The following is a 20,385-nucleotide window of genomic DNA, read 5'->3' on the forward strand; positions in this document are numbered from 1 at the left end:
AAACATCCCTGCACCATGTGGCAGGCACCGCAAGTTTACAAACATACATTTTTCAATGGAAGCTTGTTCTGCTGGCCATTTCTGCCTGTCGCACAAGCTTCCATTGAAAAATGGATGTTTGCAACTGTCCTATATGCGGTTGCATCCCAATCCTGCGTTCGGAACTGCCGACCTAAGAATGGGCTGTTCCAAACCGCAACAGAGTGCCCGACATCGTAATGAGGCCCACAGTTGGTATCCTCAGTTCAAGTACATCAAACTGAATACAAGGTCGATAATGGGTGCCCTCAATTAAATTCAGAAAAGATCCAACCTTCCCACTACAATTAAAACATTTTTTTTACACTTGTTTGTTAATTAAATAACATATTTAATATTGTGTGTATTTGTTGGATAAATGCTTGCTACTGTAATTTTTTGCATTGTTTGGCGGTTTAAATCATCAACATTGCTTATTCCTGGGTCCCCTGATTCCAATATTAACTCAGTAGAGGTCCCTGGATTCCACTAATGATTCAGTGTGTGCTCCTGGATTCCAGTAATGACTGCATGGAGGTCTTCAGAAGTCAAAAGGTTAAGAACCACTGTGTTAACCCAATAGCGATAGTGAGTTTCAAAGATAGTTGTTCTTTCTGAGGCACATATACAAAACCTGGGAACCTGGGTAATACATACCGAAACAGAAAACCAGTGGTTCATTCAGAGTTACCCATAAAAGAATAGATGGCACTCAGGGATGTTATGCCCCCAATGGATTCGTCAAAAAAAGACAATTCCAGAATGGAAATATCAAGACTATGTATAAAAAGGAGAATAAAGGGTCCAAAACAATTAAAAAAATACACTGAATAAATATACTATGCAAATTCATATTTTGTTCTGAAAAATAAAGCTTGGTGTATGAAAATGAAGAGAAATGCTGTGTACATAAAGGCTACTAATCAAAAAAATGCAATGTAAAGGACAGGAACATGAAGCCAGTTGCTGTCATTGCAAGAACTGGAAAGTGTGTGTGTGTAAAAGAGCAATTAATGGTTTGCCTTTGGCTGCAAAGGGAAGTAGTTGCTGGTTGAGAGTAGAAAAAGTAGTCAAAAGAACAACTGAAAGAATCAAAATATTTTTGTTTGTAATTGAAGTGGAATGAGCACAATAGGCAAATGTTTTAGGTGATAATTATGCCTTTGAGGATCGCTCTTGTGGCACAATGTTGGACACCCATGAGGTAAAGAAAGTAAAGGGATTGCCGCAGTAAGATGTAGTTTTTAGGTCTCACCTAGGCAGCGCTTGTGCTGTCTCTTCAAGACAGGCTGTAGTCCGGATATGGGCATAAAGCTCCGCCTACTTTTTGCCCATCTTTTTAATTGGCTCCTGTCCCTGTCCTTTGTAAATGGTGGCTTTTCATTGGTCAATAGGCTTAGTAGTCCATCCTTAGAACCATCTTGTAACCTCCCCTGAGGACACCCCCTGTTACATGTTTTGTTACTCCCTAGGTTTTAATTACATCCACAGACACTATTTCTTAAAGACTTCAGGTAGGACACACACTTGGTCCTAAGTTAGGCTGGCAGTGGTTACTTCACTCACCTTATTTCAAATATAACAAATTCCTAGGCAACTAGAACCCTGCAGGATGGCAGGTACAACAACACAAAAGATAATAACAGAAACTACAGTGTACTGAACTAATAACGACAAAATATATAGAAACATTTTATTCATTTATTATTGTTAAAAAATATACACAAAAAAACAATCTTGTTGTCAAACATTTAAATAATCACAATACGTGACAAATGATATGGGGCATAAAATGATAAAAACAATATATAAAGATCAGATGTACATTCAATGGTAAAATGCAATACAGAAAATTGAAACAACAAAGTGGGTTAGATGTTGATCTCTACGCGTGTTTCAGCGTATGACACGCCTTCTTCTGGAGAATCACTTGAAGATTCTAATGCGAAAATATAATAAAGAAAATAGCTAAACATGACATAACACATACTGTAGTACACTGAGACTGTTACAAGACAAATTATGGTACATAATGCAGATTACTGAAGGCTGGCTGGTGCTAAGGAAGAAAAAATGTAATGTGATGAAAATGAAGAAGCTTTTGACCACACCCAGGTGAAAATAGCCGGAGATAGTATAAAACAATAACTAAACCAACCAGAATTGTGCATATTAAGATTGTGACAGAAAAAAAAAAACAATTTGTGCGCTTTACTAAAAATGGACATGCTAGGAGGTACCTTAAACAAATAATTTATCTTACCTAAAATCGATTAAAAATGACGACGCTGGGTTGCGCAAGGGAGACGTATCTCAAAGGCAACAGGAAACTATACAGAAAAAGGGAAGGATAAAAATAAATATTTATATTTGAATGCACATCTTAGAGGAAGAAAAAGGTGACTAAGACTGGAAGCTGAACTGTGTCGGCAAACAGACTATATAATTACCAAATGTAATCCACAAAGTTGGGAAGCCAATGATATGTGGCAACATCAACTGGAGGAAGACCGGATCCCAATTTCCGTTCTGGATAAAAGTAAAGAGGGTTGTAAGGTCACGGACTATTGTCTAAACTAGAAGTAAAAAAGTGGGGGGGCGGAGCTTGCTTGGGGGCGCAATGGCCGCTTGGACCCGGAGCTCCGCCGGATTCACGCATATATCCGATTAATTATCCTGCAGCTGAGGTGCTAGACCGATAGAAAATAGCAGCGGGACTACCAGAGATATCTCGGAGACCCAGGGGAGTGCTGGACCCGCGGTAAAGTGCTTCATTGCAGCGGGAGGAGGCGGTAGGCTCCTTCGCGTCTGGGCCGCGAGTCCCCAGCCCACAGTTGTTCGAGGGGCCGGGCAGCGTGACGTGCGGCGTCTGAGGAGGCGCTGTCCCGGTATATTTGGGGCGGCAGAGAATCGGCGCTGGATTTCTCTGCCCCTGTTCTGCCGGGGGCGGGAGGATGTCGTGGCCGAGGCGGCAGGAGAGCGGGGACGCAGCGTAAAGCCTAGGTGGTGGCCTGCACCCTGAGAAGAGGTATCGTGAGTGACCCAGGAGCTGTGGGGAAGACGTAGGAGCTCAAGGAGGGGAGCGCTGTCCTGATCCTGTTTTTGCCCACAGTGCAGCCCCACGCTTTGAGGAGAGATTGCTGAGTACATCTTGCATGGCCTTCCCGGTTCTTAGATGTGCCCTGGATATTTTAGAGGACACCCTCGAAAGCAATTGTTGAGTGCAGGGAAGGAAGTGCTGGGAGCGCTTGTGGACAAAGGTGCCCCTCCGGTCTGCTGTAATTTGCGCGCTCCTTGCCTGCACCCGTTTGGCTGGCGGTGGACCTACCTCTCGACAGTGAGGCATCGTAGGTTTCTTAGTTGGCTGGCCCCTTTGAAAATCGGAGTTCTTAAGTGGTGGCGGTGGGGGACGGAGCAGTGCCTGGTGATGTGATCACCTGAGAGGTGATAAAGACTTGTTGGCACAGCCTTATTCCGTTTCTGTCACGGGCGCATTAAGAGGTGGACCCCGCGACTCAGTGCGGCGACGGTCCTGTAGTGTGACGGAGCGAGGCTGGGGTTTCGCAGACCGGCGGAGGCAGTATAGCTGGGGCGGCTGGGGCTACTAACGGTCCATTCCTCTTTCAAAGAACTTTCTGGCTGGACACTAACCTCAGCTCTGCTGGTCTTGCGACTCGGATCCCCTGAATCTCTCGATTGCGCCAGCCATGGGTAATGGAGACAAGAACCAATCCAAGTTGTCTTTTGAACAACGAAGATCTAAGTCACAGGACCCCGGTCCTGGCAGGAGTGCGGGGGAGACCGCCCCGGTACAGGAAGACGCATGACATTCGTACTATGCTGAAGTCTATGGAACATTCTTTGCAGAATGGCATCTCGGCGTTGGGAACTAAAATGGATGCCATGTCGTCTAGGATGGACAGAATGGTGGAGCGCTTAGATAAACATGCTGAGCGACTCGATATGAACGAGAGGCGCCTCACGGAAGTGGAGGAGTCCCACACTATGCTAGATGCGGATCATAAGCAACTGGGAATGGTTATCCGCATCCTGCAAGACAAAATGGAAGATTTGGAAGCACGTTCCCGACGCTGCAACCTGAGGCTTGTGGGTCTTCCGGAAATGACAGCTACTGGCAATATGGAACAATTTATGGAAAAGTTACTTGTCACACTGCTGGGGGAGGGTGTCTTCTTTGCTATGTTTGTTGTGGAGAGGGCGTACAGGGCCTTGGGGCCCCGCCAGCCACCGGGCGCTCCCCCGCGCCCCATTATTGCGAAAGTGCTCAACTACCGCGATCGGGACGCTGCCTTGAGAATTGCCTGGGAAAAGAAGGTCCTGAAATATGAAGGCTCGGAACTATCCCTATTCCTCGATTTTACTGCTAGAGTTCAGGAAGCCCGCAGACATTTTGTGCCCCTCAAGAAGCAACTTCGCGAGCTAGGAGCAGACTACGCCATGTTGTACCATGCAAAGATTCGTGTCAATCGACAGGGGAAGTTGCACATATTTACGGATCCTAAAACTTTACAGCAAGCTATCAAGAAATGGTCCAAAGACCAAAGAACTAGCCCGATGAGAGTGCAACAGGACGTAATGGCGGACTCAGTGCTGGATGAACAAGACTGAACTACATGGTAACAGTTTTCTGAACATTGCATGGACAGGTAGTTGTAATGTGGGATGTTATGTGCGACTGGACATTTACCTGTATATGCCACTGTGGGGTCTCAGTATATGGCGGTAAACAATGGTGGGCAAAGTTGGCTTGATAGGGTTGCCGCTACTCTGTGTGATGTTGCTAAGCCAATGGTTGGACAAACGTATACAATTAGGATACATGAGAAAGCTCGGAGCTAGACTTATTGGTGGCGGCTCTTGCAGTGCTAGCTGTGACTTACCAACTGAGACAGGCCAGGAAAACCTGACCCTTGTCCTTGGGGAACAGCAGTTTTATGTCCTCAACTGCAAATATTCTCATGTGATGGCCGGAGTTGGGTCTGAGGCTAGATTGTAGTTATCACTTATTTAAAGTTTCTTAGTGAGGAGCTCCCTCCGCCCTCGTGTGCCTCGCACTGTAGTTGTTCTTTTTGTGGCATTGCAAAGTTAATGGGTGGGGAATGGGGGGGCTTGGGGGATGGGGGTGGAGAATGATACTGCATGCAACCATGTTGGGGGAGGTCTGCTGTGGGTGGGGGGTAGGTGGGAGGATTGATGTATCTCAGGGGGGGTTTTGTAGTTTGTTTTTATTTTAGCAGATGATACATGCACTCTTGGCCCGCATACAGTTTTGCTACACACTTTGGCCTGCGCACGTACTATATGGCACGTGAATCATCAGATCCCAGGGAAAGTTTGGGCGGGTTGCGAGTTCTTTCCTGGAACGTCAGGGGACTTAATGACCATCGTAAGGTCCGTAAAGTCATAAGTTACCTCAATAGGCATGAGATAGACCTTGCTCTCTTACAGGAGACGCATCTTCCCAAAGCGAGCCCTATGCTCAGAATTAGAGCTTTGGAGGGTAATACTAATGCTGCAGGGTTCACCACACATGCCAGGGGGGTCCTGACTTCAGTTAACCCCAGAACTCCTTTCACGCTTATGCTGATAAAAGAGGATGTTGGAGGCCGCTACGTTATATCCAGCTGGCGAGGCCGGGGCTTCGACATCCTTATAGTTAATGTATATGGGCCTAACTTTGACTGCCCTGAGTTTTTCGGGGAGCTGGCCAGGCTTACTTCAAAATATGATTACGCTAAGATTCTCTGGGAGGGGGTGATTTCAACTTGGTCAGGGATCCTGACCTGGATAGATCTGCGGGCCCCCCAGGGGTCCAGCTGCTGTGGCAAGAAAGCTTGAAGAAGTCATGGTATGCTTGGATTTGTGTGACGTGTGGCGGATGAGAAGTGGCGTGAGAGGGGGTTACACACATTACTCTGCGTTCCATAATCTTCACACACGGATTGACTATTGGTTAGCTTCTAATTCTCTGTGTAGCCTGATCAAGCAGTGCACGGTGTTACCGCGCATGCTCTTGGATCATTCGCCACTGCGGTTGGTTCTGGATTTGCCCGGGAAGAGAATCCCGCCATTCACTCGGAGGTTCCCACCCTTTTCCCTTCTCGATCTGTTGTTTCGCAAGGAGATGGTTGTAGCAATAGACATCTTCTTCACTACAAACATTGGCTCTGTTGATAATTTTCAAACTATCTGGGAAGCTGTTAAAGTGTATATCAGGGGGGTTGCAATGTTGAAACACTCGGGTGTGCTTAAGGCGATTAAGAAAACTCTGACTGACTTGGAGGGTAGACTGAAAGGCTTGGAGCAGCAGCGGGTACAGGTGGATGCTGAGGCAGTAGATGGTGAGATCAAGGTGCTACTTGAGGAATATCAGGAAGCGGCGGATCGCGAGGTGCAGCATATGGGAAAGTATGCCTCGGCGCGCTCTTATGGTGAGGTTGAGAGGCCGGGATCTGTCTTGGCTGGATTGATGAAGGCTAGACAGGGTATGACTCAGATTTCGGAGATCAAGTCTGAGAGCGGTGAACTTCTGATAGCTGAAGCGGATGTGGCCGATAGTTTCAGGCAGTATTACGCTGCACTATACAGATCTAGATCAGAGGGATCGGGGGACCAGATTAGGGAATATATGGAGTTTATACAACTACCCTTCCTCCCGGATGCCCACAGGGAACTCCTGAGTCATCCGATAGAAAAGGATGAAATTGTTGAGCCCTTGGGTGGCATGAAAGCTAGTAGCGCGCCTGGGACAGATGGGCTAACGGTTGCCTTCTATAAGGCATTCTCATACCAGTTACTTCCACATCTTGCTGCTTTGTTTGCAGATATATATGAGTCGGGAATGATGCCACCTAAAATGAGAGAGGCCATGTTGGTCGCCATTCCCAAGCCAGGTAAAGCTCGAGATGAGTGCAGTTTGTTTCGCCCGTTGTCGATTCTTAATGTGGACACGAAACTGTTTGCTAAAATTTTGGCTACTAGATTGGCATTGGCGTCGCACATACTTGTTGCTCCTGAACAGGCGGGATTCATCCCTTCCCGAAACTTAACTTATAATATCCGGACTGTGTTTGGTGTGATGCAGCATGTTCGCCAGGAAAATAAAGCAGTGGCTGTATTTTTAGATATGGAAAAAGCATTTGATTCGGTTGAATGCCTGTTTTTGAGGCAGGTGCTGACGAGAATGGGGCTTGGCGGGATTTTTTTACAACTAATCGGCACGTTGTATTACAGGCCTACGGCCCGAGTTCGAATCAGAGATCTAGTCACCGCCCACCTTAGTATATCTAGAGGCACCAGGCAGGGCTGCCCCCTATCCCCGCTCCTTTATGCCTTGGTGGCAGAGCCTTTGGCCTGCGCCCTGAGGGAATATTATGGGAATGAAGGTATAGGGTTTCCTACATATAGAATAATAGTGTCCACTTATACGGATGACATGCTTCTTTATGTCCGTAAGCCTGAGGAAAACCTATCGGCAGTTATCAGGGAGGTGGTGAGATTTGGGGCGTTGTCAGGCCTTAAGGTCAATTGGGAGAAATCTTTAGTATTCCCGCTTACCCCTGCCACCACCGAATGTGAAATGGAATACCCTTTGGTGTGGACTGAGGATTCAGTACGTTATTTGGGCATACGACTGCATACGGATGCGGATATTGTATTTCTTGAAAACTATGACGCGGCTACCTCGAAACTTGAGGATGATGTGGAGTTATGGTGCCGTCTTCCCCTGTCTCTGATGGGGCGCATATCGATTATGAAAATGGTGGTCCTGCCTAGATTTCTTTTTCTTTTCACGAATATCCCCCTCGTCCTACCGCGAACTTTCTTCCATAGATTAAGACAGCTCCTGTTAAAATTGGCCTGGGCTGGTAAGCAAACCAGGGAGCAGTGGGGGGTGCTCACGCTCCCGTGCCATTTGGGTGGGCTTGGTGCACCTGACTTGGAGTTGTACTATCGTGTAGCACAGGCCGCACACCTTTACTCTTGGATTCATGGTGAAGCGAATGTACCATACCTCTGGATGGAATGACTATTCGCAGAGTCGATACCTCTGCCTGCTGTTGTTGTGGAACAACCTGATCGTAGGACTGACGTCATGGACTCCTTAAATTCCACCAGACATGCTTGGCACTGGTTGTTGCTACAAAAGGCGGGTGCGCTACTATATTCACCGGTTATGCCCATAGAATGGTTAAGATCGTTGGGTCCTTGCACTGACAGAGGCGTGACTAGGGCTCTACACGCTCTTAATATCGAAGTGGCGGTGGATCTTTTTTGTGAAGGTAAGGTTCGCACCACAGAACAACTTGGTGGGCTGCCAGAGAGCTCCACAACTTTAAACAGATTCCAATTTCACAGAGTGAGAGGGGCATTGCGAACGCTTTTGGGTGATGATATGGTTGAGCCTCCTGAGGTATGCGAGTTAACATATGTTATCAAGACTACTTCCCCTCGCAAGATGATTGCTGCTCTCTATAAGAGGGCAATGGCACACAGGGCGCATAAATACACAGCGGCCAGACTAGCATGGCAGAGAGATCTGAACGTCCAGTTGGATGATGCTAAATGGTCCTATTGCTGCATGAATACCAGAAAGATATCTTTGCATGGCAGGCACATGTTGGTCCAATTTAAGTACCTTAATAGGGTATATTATACCCCAGAGAGACTGTATAGATATGGGTTGTGAGAAAATGCTGAATGTGAGAGATGTCATGTGGAGGTTGCGGACTTTATGCATTTGGCATGGCAGTGCCCGGGTGTATACTCCTTTTGGAAGGCAGTGTTCGCTGAGCTCGGTAGGGTTGTTGGAACGGAACTTACAGCGGACCCGCTGGTTGCTCTCCTAGGTTACACTAAAGCGCTTCCTAAAGCAATCTGTAGATTGGTGGACATGGGATTGCTTATGGCCAGGAGGATAGTAGCAATGTGTTGGTTGAGGGGCCCTACCCCTACTTTACAGCAGTGGTCCAGGGATATGCTCTACTGCTCCACGCAATCGGAGCTCTATAGCGAGCTGCTGCCACCCAGGAGCAGACCAAAACATTTTTGGGGCCTGTATACTGCTTATTCGACTGGCGGAAGGGGTGAATGTGTGGACGAGGCAGGGAACGGGGATGTTTTGGATGCTTCAGGTGTCAATGAGCCGACTGGAATTGGTTGATGCGTTTGCTGGAACTGATATGAAGGGCTGGATGTCAGAGAGGGTGGGTATCGACCGACTAAGCTAGTCTCTAAGCGGATTAGGTGGGTAACATGCCACAATACACTCTCACCACAAGTATATTACAAACTCTTCCCTATGTCCCCTGCTGCTATGTGCGTCATGTATATAAAGAATATCGCAGCCGGCCCTTTAATGGGATGTTGGCATTATGGCTGTGTTAGTTTAATAGTGTCAATGATGAGTACTGTAAGTGATATTGTACGGGGCACTGTAATGGTGGGTGTTTTTCATCTGTGGTTGTATTTCAATTTACTTAATAAAAAATAAAAAGAGTTAAAAAAGTAAAGTCAGCCTAAGTAGAAATAAATGAAAAATGACTACCTGATGATATGTAGTTAAAAAAATCACCCGAAGATAAACCTTATGTTGTAGCGAAAAAGAGTCTCAATTTTGAGATAAGGGGCTCGTCCTTGTAGATACAGGTAGCCAATGAGAATAAACCTACAAAACAGCATGTCATTCATAAATAAAATTGGCATAAAAAAAGAGAGGGACTCTGCTTGCCCAAACTCCTCAACAAAGGTCCTAGCATGATTACCTTAAATAGGTAAATGATGAAAACAGGATGGGAATGATCCCTGAATTTCAATCAGCGACAGATCGCCACAGGCGCCGACTTTTGATGAGCCAAAACGAGAGGCCCAACAGGGTGATAAGGACTCCGAAAAACAATGGGGATATCGGAAATTATATGGACGCCAGCACGGTTCGGTTGTCTGAAAGTGTGCAACCTCAGGGCAACCCAAACAGTGAAAGACCTCTACAAACAACCTCGCATAGAAAAAACACGTCTATGGAATGCCTGTAATGTATTACGTATATTGAAAAGGTGAACACAGCGTAACGAATAAGGACAGCAGCAGACGTTAAAACATGCGGAGACCTAAAACAGACAGCCAACACAAGAAGTAATACTCACGGGCAGCCTGGCGTAGAGAATACGCATCTGTGGATTCCCAACCTCGAATGTGGATTGGAAGGGAACGGAACACTGTATATAGCGTGTAAAGGTGGAAATACATGAGCGTGCCGGGAAGGGTCGGGCGCTGAAGACGTCGCGGTAATAGGCGTGGTGGGACTAAAAACAACTAGAGTGCAAGGGAAGAGAGAGGAAACGCTGGAGGGAACGTGCGTGAGCAGGAGCACGCATGCGTGTGACGGAAAAACACGCGCTGATATTGTCATAGCAATTGGCGTGATGGAAACATCTAGCATGACAACCGGAGTACGTGCAGAAGATGAACACCTCGCCTATGGTACGTTAAGGTGCGGGCAGGAGACCAGCCATGCGCAAAAGGATAAATCAAAAGGATAAAACAAAATGAAAATAGATGTGCTATACGAAAAGTAAAGTGAAATACAAATAACCCTTTGATGAAAGGAGTCCCTATACTGCAAAGAATATTAATAACATTAATAGAAGTGATCCCCACAAAATTAAACAATATGTGGCACCACCACATAGGTATAAGAATATCACGAATACAGGATAGGGGCAACTGAAACGAAAAAGGATACTAAACCCAAGAGGGGAATTATTTGATATTAAATTTTATGGCATTTTCCCAAGGTATTTCATTGTTCAGACCCTTAGGAAATGATGCCAAGGTGAAGATGGGGTTGGTTAAGATAATCGTATTCTTTTACACTTATAGAACCTTCATCCAGCGCAAATTTAGTTAAATTTTGAATCCTAGACTGCACTGAAGGGTTCGGATCTGTATTAAGGAGGGAATAGAAATGCGTATCATTGAGAAGAGACTTTATTTTATCCTTATAGACAGAAGTGTCAATGACCACGAGGCCGCCCCCTTTGTCACAACTTTTGATCGTAAGTGTTTTTTCGGTGGATAATTTAAATGAGTAAGTGTTTTTTCGGTGGATAATTTAACTGAGACAATAAATGCTTAGCTTTTCCCAAGCGACACCAAAAGTTCGTAGACACACTTAAAGAAAAGTATTGTGAAAAACTAAACTAAGTAAATCGTCATTGTGAAGTAAAGGGGCAATGATCCTAATACAAAGAACGCGCGCAGCTGCAGGCAAAGTGTGTCTTCTCAGTATATTTTTTGGAGAAGAATAGCTTTTGTTATGTGTATCGTTACAAACAGATCTGCTGACTTTGGAGCTGGTGAACTATGTTCGAGTCCTGGCGCTACCTCAAGATCCTGTGATTCTGGCAAATCACTTAATCTGACTGTGATTAAAACATCAATTTGACCTCTCGCATAAAATTTAAATGTTAGGATCTACAATGTGTATATATAGGGGACTAATAGTAAGTAAAAATAACGCTAATGAACACAAAAATGAGGGCAATTGTTGTCACAGCGTGTACAAATTTAGGGGGATGTGTGATTGAGACAATAAATACTTAGCGGCTTATTCGTGAGCCCCTTGCGACAGTGTTATGCCGCTGGTTTCTCATTTTCTTGATTTACTGGCGGCATAAATAATGCACCACGTTGCTCCGTATTTACAAGGTGACGCATCTAGGCAGATGCGTCACCTTCTAAAGCCCTGTGCCACATTATACCTGCTTCAGGTATAATGTATGCAGGGTGGGCGTTTCCATGTAACAAAGCCTCATAGGAGTGGCGCAGTGAGCTCTGTCAGATTTTACTGCACCACTTCTAGGACGCCACTGTGTCATAGCAGGCGTAAGGGTGAGATAGTGCTATATGTATAGGCCTGCCTCATGCATTGCTAGAGTTGCGTCATGCTTGTGACAACTCTGACTTTTGCGCCAATAGATACATCAGGATTCCTGACGTACCTGTCATTCCTTGTGACATGGAGCGCAGTACATTGTACATGGAGCATCCATCATGCCGCAAGGAGGTGGCAGTGATAACTGTTGCATTGCTGTTTTGTCGCAGCGATGCAACAGTTTTCATAAATGAGGCCCTTAGCCTTTCACAAAGCAAAATCCAAAAGTTTGAAGGCCTGTTATTGGCACAGTAAAGTCATTTGTGCTGTAACCCTGATTTAGAAGACGTGTTGGAAATGTAACATGGAAGCGAAAAACGCAATGAAAAGCATAAATATAATTAAAAGTCAAAAAAAGAATAGTACACACACACATAATTCAATAAAACATACATTAAAAAAGAAAGGAAGAAAATCGGAAGTGTAAATATCGGGGCAATGTCAAAAAGAAAGATAAAACTAAGTACGCAACCAGGTGAAAAAGAAAAATGTGCACTCGCAAGGACTATCTGAAGACGATGAAAAAAGTAGCTGCTACAAAAGAAGCAGTAGAAGGACACACATACTTGGACCATGCTCCATGGGAGGGTTAACCCGGTGAAAAGGAAGCCAAACCGACACGTGCTGACCAAATAGAAGCAGACAAATGAGAGTGACAATGGAGCCAACCAATGGCAATCAATGGGTGGGTTGTAAACTCAATGTCTCGAAGAGGTAGCATATGCAATGTTTATGGGAGACCTAAACAAAAAGGTGGTGCAACCCAGTGTGAGACAAAAGACAATCAAAGAGAGGCAATTAAAAGCCATTGTCTGAACAAATGCAAAGAAATATAAATATGCATTGGCAAGGCCAACAGTTCTCGCCTATGTGAGAGTTATTGGCTTTGCCAATGTCTTTTAACTATGCTGTACTGCAGCTGGCTACTCTTCAGCATGGCTAACAGCTAGCAGCATGGCATAGAGTAGAGTGGCACAGAGAAGACTGGAGTAGCGTAGAGTGGTGTGGAGTGGAGTGGCATACAGTAGCGTAAAGTGGAGTGTAGTGGCACACGTTAGAGTGACGTGGAGTAGAATGTAGTGGCGTGGAGTGGAGTGGAATGTCATAGAGTAGAGTGGCGTCACATAGAGTAGAGTGGTGTTGAGTGAAGTAGAGTGGTGTAGTGTAGTTCAGTTGGGGGAGTACGTAACTAATGGGCCCATAGAGAGGGCAGACACGGTGAAAGCAAAATAAATAGGCTGTATACCTGTGTTAAAAGTAGAAAAGCACATTGCATGTCCAAGAATAATACCAAAACACTTACAAGTTATTTGGAGCAATACCAACAGACAAGCAAGAACATATGTACTTGGTTCATGCTCCAGGGAGGAGCTAATACAGGAAAGGAAGAGACAGACGCCTATGGGACCTAAGATATCAAAAGGTTGCAAATGAGAGTGACAACGAAAACAACTAATGGTAGGATATGGGTGGGTTTTAAGCCACTGAAAAGTAAACAATACATCTCTTATTACAGTGTATGAGACTTCTGGACAAGATCAAAAATAGGAATGTATTGACAAATCTCACACTTTATGTGAAGACAATTGCTATAGTGACCACACTCGTCTAGTCTGCACAGAAAATAATAACATACTGCAGCTTCGGGAACAGGTACACATGATGGCAGCGCTTGTAGAGCAGGCATGTTATTTGATTGTAGCCTTTGAGGATAGAGTGGTTAGAGTAGCCCAACATCTTGTCAGGCGAGCGTCTGCCCCAATTTGCCTCCCTATGTATCCGGCGTGTCTCAATGCAGGACGAGAGGGTTCAAGAAGCACTCCAGCTGTTGACGGAGGTCAGGCGCATGGATTTCCTAGTGGTCGGGAGTGCGGCCCCGCAATCGGCAGCGGCTACTGAACAAAACTATTCTGTGGAAGATAAAGAACTTCTTGCAATAAAAAGAGCTTTTGAAGAGTGGTGTCAGTATTTATTGGGAGCACTTCCCACCATCACAGATCTTACAGATCATAGGTATTTGCAGTTTTTAAAATCAGCCAAAGCATTGTGCATTAAACAACTTCTTTGGACCCAATACTTCAGTGACTTTGACTTTGTAATACAATTTCAAGCAGGGAAAATACATGGAAAAGCTGATGCCTTGTCTTGTCTAAGATATGAGATTGGGGAAACATCCTTCAACCATCCCCCTATCATTGCCAGGGAATTAATTCTAGGGGACATTTGTTCTTTAAAAAACGATCTAAAGGATGTATTACAGGCTCAGAATTCCAAGGACATAGAGGAATTGGAAATAAACATGCGGGTGCTGGAGTACAGAACCTTCTTTACATTCAGGGGAGCTTGGTTATTCGCACACTGGTCGTCAAACAACAAGCTTTAAAATGGGGCCATGCTTATCTGCTCACAGGACATCCAGGATACAAAAATACACTAGAGTTACTGAAGCAACCGTTTTGGTGGCCCAATATGGCAACAGACACTAATCAATACATTCAGAAGTGCCATGTATGCGCACACAGCAAACGTTCCCTACAGGCTCCTGCTGGCTTATTAACTCCCATGCCCACTAGCCCGGTCCATGACATTCCATTTCCATGGATTTTATAGTGGAACTGCCAAAAACCACACAAGGGTTTATAGTCACACTAGTGGTAGTGGACATGCTGACTAAAATGTGCCACTTATTCCCAATGGAAACACTCCCTACATCTAAAGAGCAGGCCTTGGCATTTATACAAAACATAGTAAAGTTACATGGGCTCCTTTCGGTAATGGTGTCAGATCGGGAACCCCAGTTTATTTCTACATTTTGGAAGGGGCTAAGCACTCTATTGCAAATAGACATTCGTTTTTCATTTGGCCATCATCTGCAAACCGACGGTTAGACTGAGAGAGTTAACCAATGCTTGGAGCAATATTTAAGGTGGCAGTTACTGCATTCCTCATTAGATTGGGACACTTTTTTGGGCTGCTTATTCGCCTTTAACAATGGCATACACTCCTCTATTGATTTCCCACCTTTCTATTGCAATTATGGATTCCATCCTCACTTCTTGCTTTCACCTCCTTCTGTTTCTACCCCTACTCCTACTGCTCTGGAATTTGTTAACTACATACATGATAAACAGAAGACAGCTTTTATTAATCTAGAGAAAGCCAAGGCAGTGTAAGAGGGAAATGCGGATATCCATCATTGCTCTTGTCTTGAATATGTAATTAGGGACATGGTTTGGTTGTCCACTCATAACATCCCTATGAAGGGGGCGCGTGAATTCCTACCACGCTTTATTGGCCCCTGCAAGGTTATCAAACTTGTGGCGGAGAAATTAGAGCTCCCTTCAACCTTGAAGGTACATCTGGTCTTGTCATGTGTCCTTATTGAAGCCTGTGGTAGGGGAGATGCAGTTGCCAGTTCAACCTGCCCCTGTGATAGGGGATGATGAGAATGAATATGAAGTGAAAGCCATTACCTCCTTGTCCTGTCTTCCCGCCCCAGTCCTTAACAGTCAGCAGCTAGTCTGCTCCACAGCAACCTACTACCTAGCAGAGCTTTTCGTACTTCCCCCAACATGGCGCCACCATCAGGTGACGATAAAGGGGAAAGTGCGTCATAGAACATCCTGTTCTTTTTTTTCTGCCTTAGCAGTCTACTCGTTTCCTAGTAGGAGCTGTTGAGGTAAGTTTATTCTCTAATATTTTGTTGTCGGGCGGCCTGCTTTAGAGGCCGCCTTTTTTTCTTTCATTGCATGTGTTGTACCATTACTGTAATAGTGTTGTGTGGCATCGATCTCTGCACTTTTTTGCTACACCTTCACATGTATTTATATGCTTTCTGTTCTGTTGCGGTCCGGTCTAGCGGCCGCTTGTGTTTGGTTTCAGCTGCTCTCGCCTGTGATTGATCGGCCTGCTTTAGCGGCCGTTTCCCTCCGTGCCGGACCCGATGTGCCCTGCTTTAGCAGGCGGGGATTCTTCGGTGGTGTTTCCTGTGGCATGCACACGGCTTCCCTGGGGATTTTGTGAGGCGGCCGGCTGCTTTTTTAGCGCCCTCCCCGTTTTCCTGGTCTCACGTGAGATCGGGATCTCGGGACTTCATGCATTTATAGGCAGGTCATTTTTTCTTGGTTTCCGTCCTCTGTGGGTGCCTGATTTGGTTCTCTGTGTTCCACGTTGTTTGTGTTGGTTGCTGGCATGGTCCAGGGTGCCTCTTCTTCCGCTCCTCCTATGGATGCCCTGCACCTCTTTATTAATGAGCCGGTTGCTGCTGCCTTCCGGGCTCGGGAGGCTGCTGGCCCTCCTGCCAAAGTGCCTTATGCGTATGTCGATCCACCAGATGCTCCTACTGACGATTTGGGCCCTGAAGAGGAGGAATGTGCACGTGGGCACTTTGTTCAGGGTGCGGAGCTCTCCGACTTGTTCGACCATGTGCAGGATAGTTTGGGGTTCGCTCCTCCTGTGTCTGATGTCCGGGAGGATTACTTTTTTACACAGTATCACCAACCGACTCCTGAGTCCATCCCCTTGCATGGTGCTGTGCGCAAGGTGCTGGATCATGAGTGGAAGGAGGTGGATAAGTCCGCCTTCCCTCACTTTTTGTTTAAGCGTTATCCTTTGCAGGGGTTTGCTGCTGAATTTACCCAGTCCATCAAAGTTGACGATTTGATGGCTGGTCTTTCCTCGCAGGGTTTGGTTCTGTCTGATGACGCCCTTCCTTCTGACGCTGTGGAAGGGGCGGTGAAGCGTTTCTAAGCTGCTTCCAACTTTTCTGTCAGAGCGACGGCCTATTCCTTTTACATGGTCCAGTCCCTGCTGAAGGATTTCCAGGCCCTGGCTCTTCTTTTGCAGGATGGGGAGTGTTAGATTTGGGGGTCTCTAGTTGCCACAGGTAGGTACTTGTGACAAATAGGGACCCTCTCCTCTAGTCAGGATAAGGGGATTACACTACCAAAATAACCCCTGCTCACCCCCTTGGTAGCTTGGCACGAGCAGAAGGGCTTTACTTCAGAGGCGTTGTAAGTTAAGCAGTTGCGACCATATACAGTAACCCAGCCACAACACTACAATTGGACACCACACAGGTTTTATATAAAAAATAAGTAGACTTTATAGAGAGTTACCACAAGACCATAAACAACAAAAATACACACTATGATTACTTTAAGATGATAGATTTAGGCTTAGTTCAATTCAGTTCCTAGATGCAACACTCTGAGTCAATGTACCTTAGGTTGCGTTGCACTTCCACGACAAGCAATGTCGCAGCGATGGGGAATGTGGCAAAGTTCAGATACAAAGAAATAAAGACGTGATTATCTTCCAGATACGGTACACTTCTCGGGGATGCGAGAAGTTCTCGGTTCGATGCATGGACTGCAGCGGCGACACCCTCTTTCTGCGATGCGACGGCAGTGGCTCCAACGGTGACACTTTTCATAAACGATGCGTGAAGCTTCCGCACGATGCGACAACTACAGCGCCAACAACCAAGATGCGACGGCAGCAGCTCCGACTGCGGCGCGCTTCTCGGGGATGCGAGGTGCTCTTCTTCGATGCGGTGCAGTGCAACAGTTCCAGCGGCGACACCCTCCTTCGGAGTTGCGACAGCAGCCACAGCGACGGCGACACGCACCGACCTCGTTGCGAGACTCTTCTCTCGATGCGGTGCAGTGCGACAGCTCCAGCGGCGACACCCTCCTTCGGAGTTGCAACGGCAGCAGCAGTGACACGCTTCCTCTTTGTTGCGGTATGCTTCTCTCCGATGCGGTGCAGTGCGACAGTTCCAGCAGCAACACCCTCCTTCGGAGTTGCGACGGCAGGCCCAGTGAAGGTGACACACTTCTCGTTGAGTCGCGTTTCCAACTCCTTCCGACACGCAGTACCTCAGAAGGCCCAAAACAGTAGCAGGCACTACCAAAAGAACTCTGGGGAGCTGGGGGTTGAAGTCTCTTGTCCCTGAGACCTCAGCAGGAGGCAGCTCTTTTCCAAGCCCTTGGAGATCCTTCACAAGTTGAAAGCAAAGTACACAAAGTTCCTTTCTCCTCCTTTGGCAGTAAGGCAACCACTGCAGGCCAATCCCCCAAGCAGCATCTCAGCTTGGGAATAGTCTCTCCTCAGTTTCTTTAGGTTTCTCTCCTCAGTAAAGGTTTCTTCTTGTAGTCCAAAAGTGATCTAATTTCATTGGATCAGGGTCCCAATATTTATACTCCAAAATCCTTTGTTCTCTGAGGGGAGAGGGGCCTTTGCCCAGTCCAAACCAGTTCTGAAGCACTCTGTTTACCACACTTCCCCTTTCCTTTCACAGTGCAGGGCAGGCACATCTGATGCCCCACAGGAGGTAGATACAGCATTGTGGAAGGCAAGTACAGTCCTGGAGCACTTTGTTTACAGGACTCCTTCTCTGCTTTCAGTGTGCAGGGCAGAGACATCAGTCGCTCCCCAGGGGGTGGAGCCAGCATTGTGGAAGGCAGGCACAGCCCTATTCAATGTTCAGGTGCAACTCCTCCCTCCCATCTAGATGCAGAGCTCTCTATTCACCACTGGGTGACTCAGCCTGTCTCCTGGAATTCCCCAGCCCTGTCACTCACAAAACCAGACATAGGAATACACAACCTAGCAGAGGCAGGTTTGAATGGTTAGACAAGCAAATACCTACTTTCTAAAAGTGGTATTTGCAAACACAGAATATTAAAATAAACTTTACTAAAAGATGTATTTTATTATTCTGAGTTCAGGCATACTAAACTCGAATTTCTACCGCGTTCTCTGAGACAGTTAGGATTATAACATGTAATAACTATAACAGCCCATTCTGGCCTATGGAGAACAGGTAGCCTTGCAATAGTGAAAAACTAAAATGGCTGTAATTCACTATTAGGACATTCCACATACATCAGGGCTTGACCTACCTTATACTTACTATGCACCCTGCCCTTGGGCCTACCATAGGGGTGACAGATATGAAGAAAACGAAAGGTTTAGGGACTGGGAAGTGGATGCACTTGCCCAGTCAGCATGACAGTACCAGACTGCACGCAGGCTCTGCAATGGCAGACCGTAGACACATTTTACAAGGCTGCTTCTGTGGGTGGCACAACCAGTGCTGCAAGTCCACCAGCAGCATGTGGATTTACACGCCCTGGGCACACTCAGTGCACTAAACTAGGGTCTGACAAGTAAACCAAATAATCAAACATGGAACCACTGATTAGTACATCAATTTACAATAGAGAGCACTTGCACTGTGGCACTGGATAGCAGTGGCACAGTGCCCAAAGCATCTAACACCAGCAAAAATACATGAGGCAGCAGAAAAAATGGAAGGGAGACCCACGCCAATGGTGCCAGGTCTAACACGGAGGATGCCTCCTCTCTCTTGGCCCTCATGGAGTTGCAGGCGCGCCATTTGTCGGACATTTCTTTTGACAAGTTGAGTGCAGCTGCCGCTGCTTCTGGTGCTTCGATTACTGCACGGCGTCATATCTGGATGCTTCCTGGAAAGCTGAGTCTTCTCAAAAGGCAGTCCTGCTTACGTTGCCTTTTGTGGGGTCCAAGGTATTCGGGCCTCAGCTGGAGGACATGATCAAACAGTCGGTGGAGAACCGCAAGCTTGTGGCTCCTGTCCACCCTTCTTCTCGTGGGCATGGGTTTGGCTACAGCCGTGCCTTTGGGCCTTATGCTCGGAGTGCTTCTCAGCCCTTTCGTGGCAGGGGTCGTGGTCCGGGGGCCCCTGGAGGGTCCAAGTCCAGTGCTCCTGCCAGTGGTGCTGCCCCCGCTCCTTCCTCTGCACAATGACTGTCTGCCTTTTCCGGTTGGGGGTCGCCTTCGTTTTTTTCTGCACCAGTGGTTGGCGGTTCTGGATGCCTGGGCAGTGCAGACTGTGTCCAGGGGTTATCGGATCGAGTTCTCCTCTCCCCACCCCCCGGTCTTCCAGGTGACCCCCCTGCCCCATCATGCTCTGCGGTGGGAGGCTTTTCTGGAGGGTGTGCGCCTTCTGTTGGAGAAGGCAGCTATCATGGAGGTTACTCCTCTGGAAAGGGGCAAGGGTTGTTATTCGATCCTCTTCCTGGTCTCCAAGATGGATACACCAGATCTGCGCCTTCTCTTGGATCTCAAAAGGGTCAATCTCTTCATCCTCCGACGTACGTTCAAGATGGTGACTTTGTTGTCCATCCCGCATCTGGTGCTTCCTGTGAGCTTCCTTGCGTCCCTGGACCTGATGGATGCTTATCTGCACGTCCCGATCCATCCTGCGGATCAGCAGTATCTCCAGTTTGCTGTTGGTTCCCGGCACTTCCAGTTCCGGGTGCTTCCTTTCGGCCTTTCATCGGTGCCAAGGGTTTTCACGTAGCTCTTGGCCCCTCTGGTGGGTATTCTCCATTCCAGAGGTCTACAGGTTTTTCCCTATCTCGATG

General features: G+C 46.7%; 2 long non-coding RNA genes across 2 annotated transcripts in view; one reads left to right on the top strand and one right to left on the bottom strand.

Annotated features, from left to right (window-relative positions):
* The window catches only part of LOC144819556 (uncharacterized), a 378,156-nt gene that overhangs the window by 169,597 nt on the left and 188,174 nt on the right, over positions 1-20,385 (top strand). The gene's annotated exons all lie outside the window — the stretch shown is intronic.
* LOC144819555 (uncharacterized) lies at positions 1,806-10,222 on the bottom strand. The gene is made up of 3 exons (XR_013607440.1): positions 10,185-10,222; positions 2,282-2,348; positions 1,806-1,957 (listed from the first exon to the last, which is right to left on the bottom strand). It is a non-coding gene; the product is annotated as an uncharacterized LOC144819555 (long non-coding RNA).

The sequence above is a fragment of the Lissotriton helveticus genome, chromosome 2_1 (assembly GCF_964261635.1).
Source record: "Lissotriton helveticus chromosome 2_1, aLisHel1.1, whole genome shotgun sequence".
NCBI lineage: Eukaryota > Metazoa > Chordata > Amphibia > Caudata > Salamandridae > Lissotriton > Lissotriton helveticus.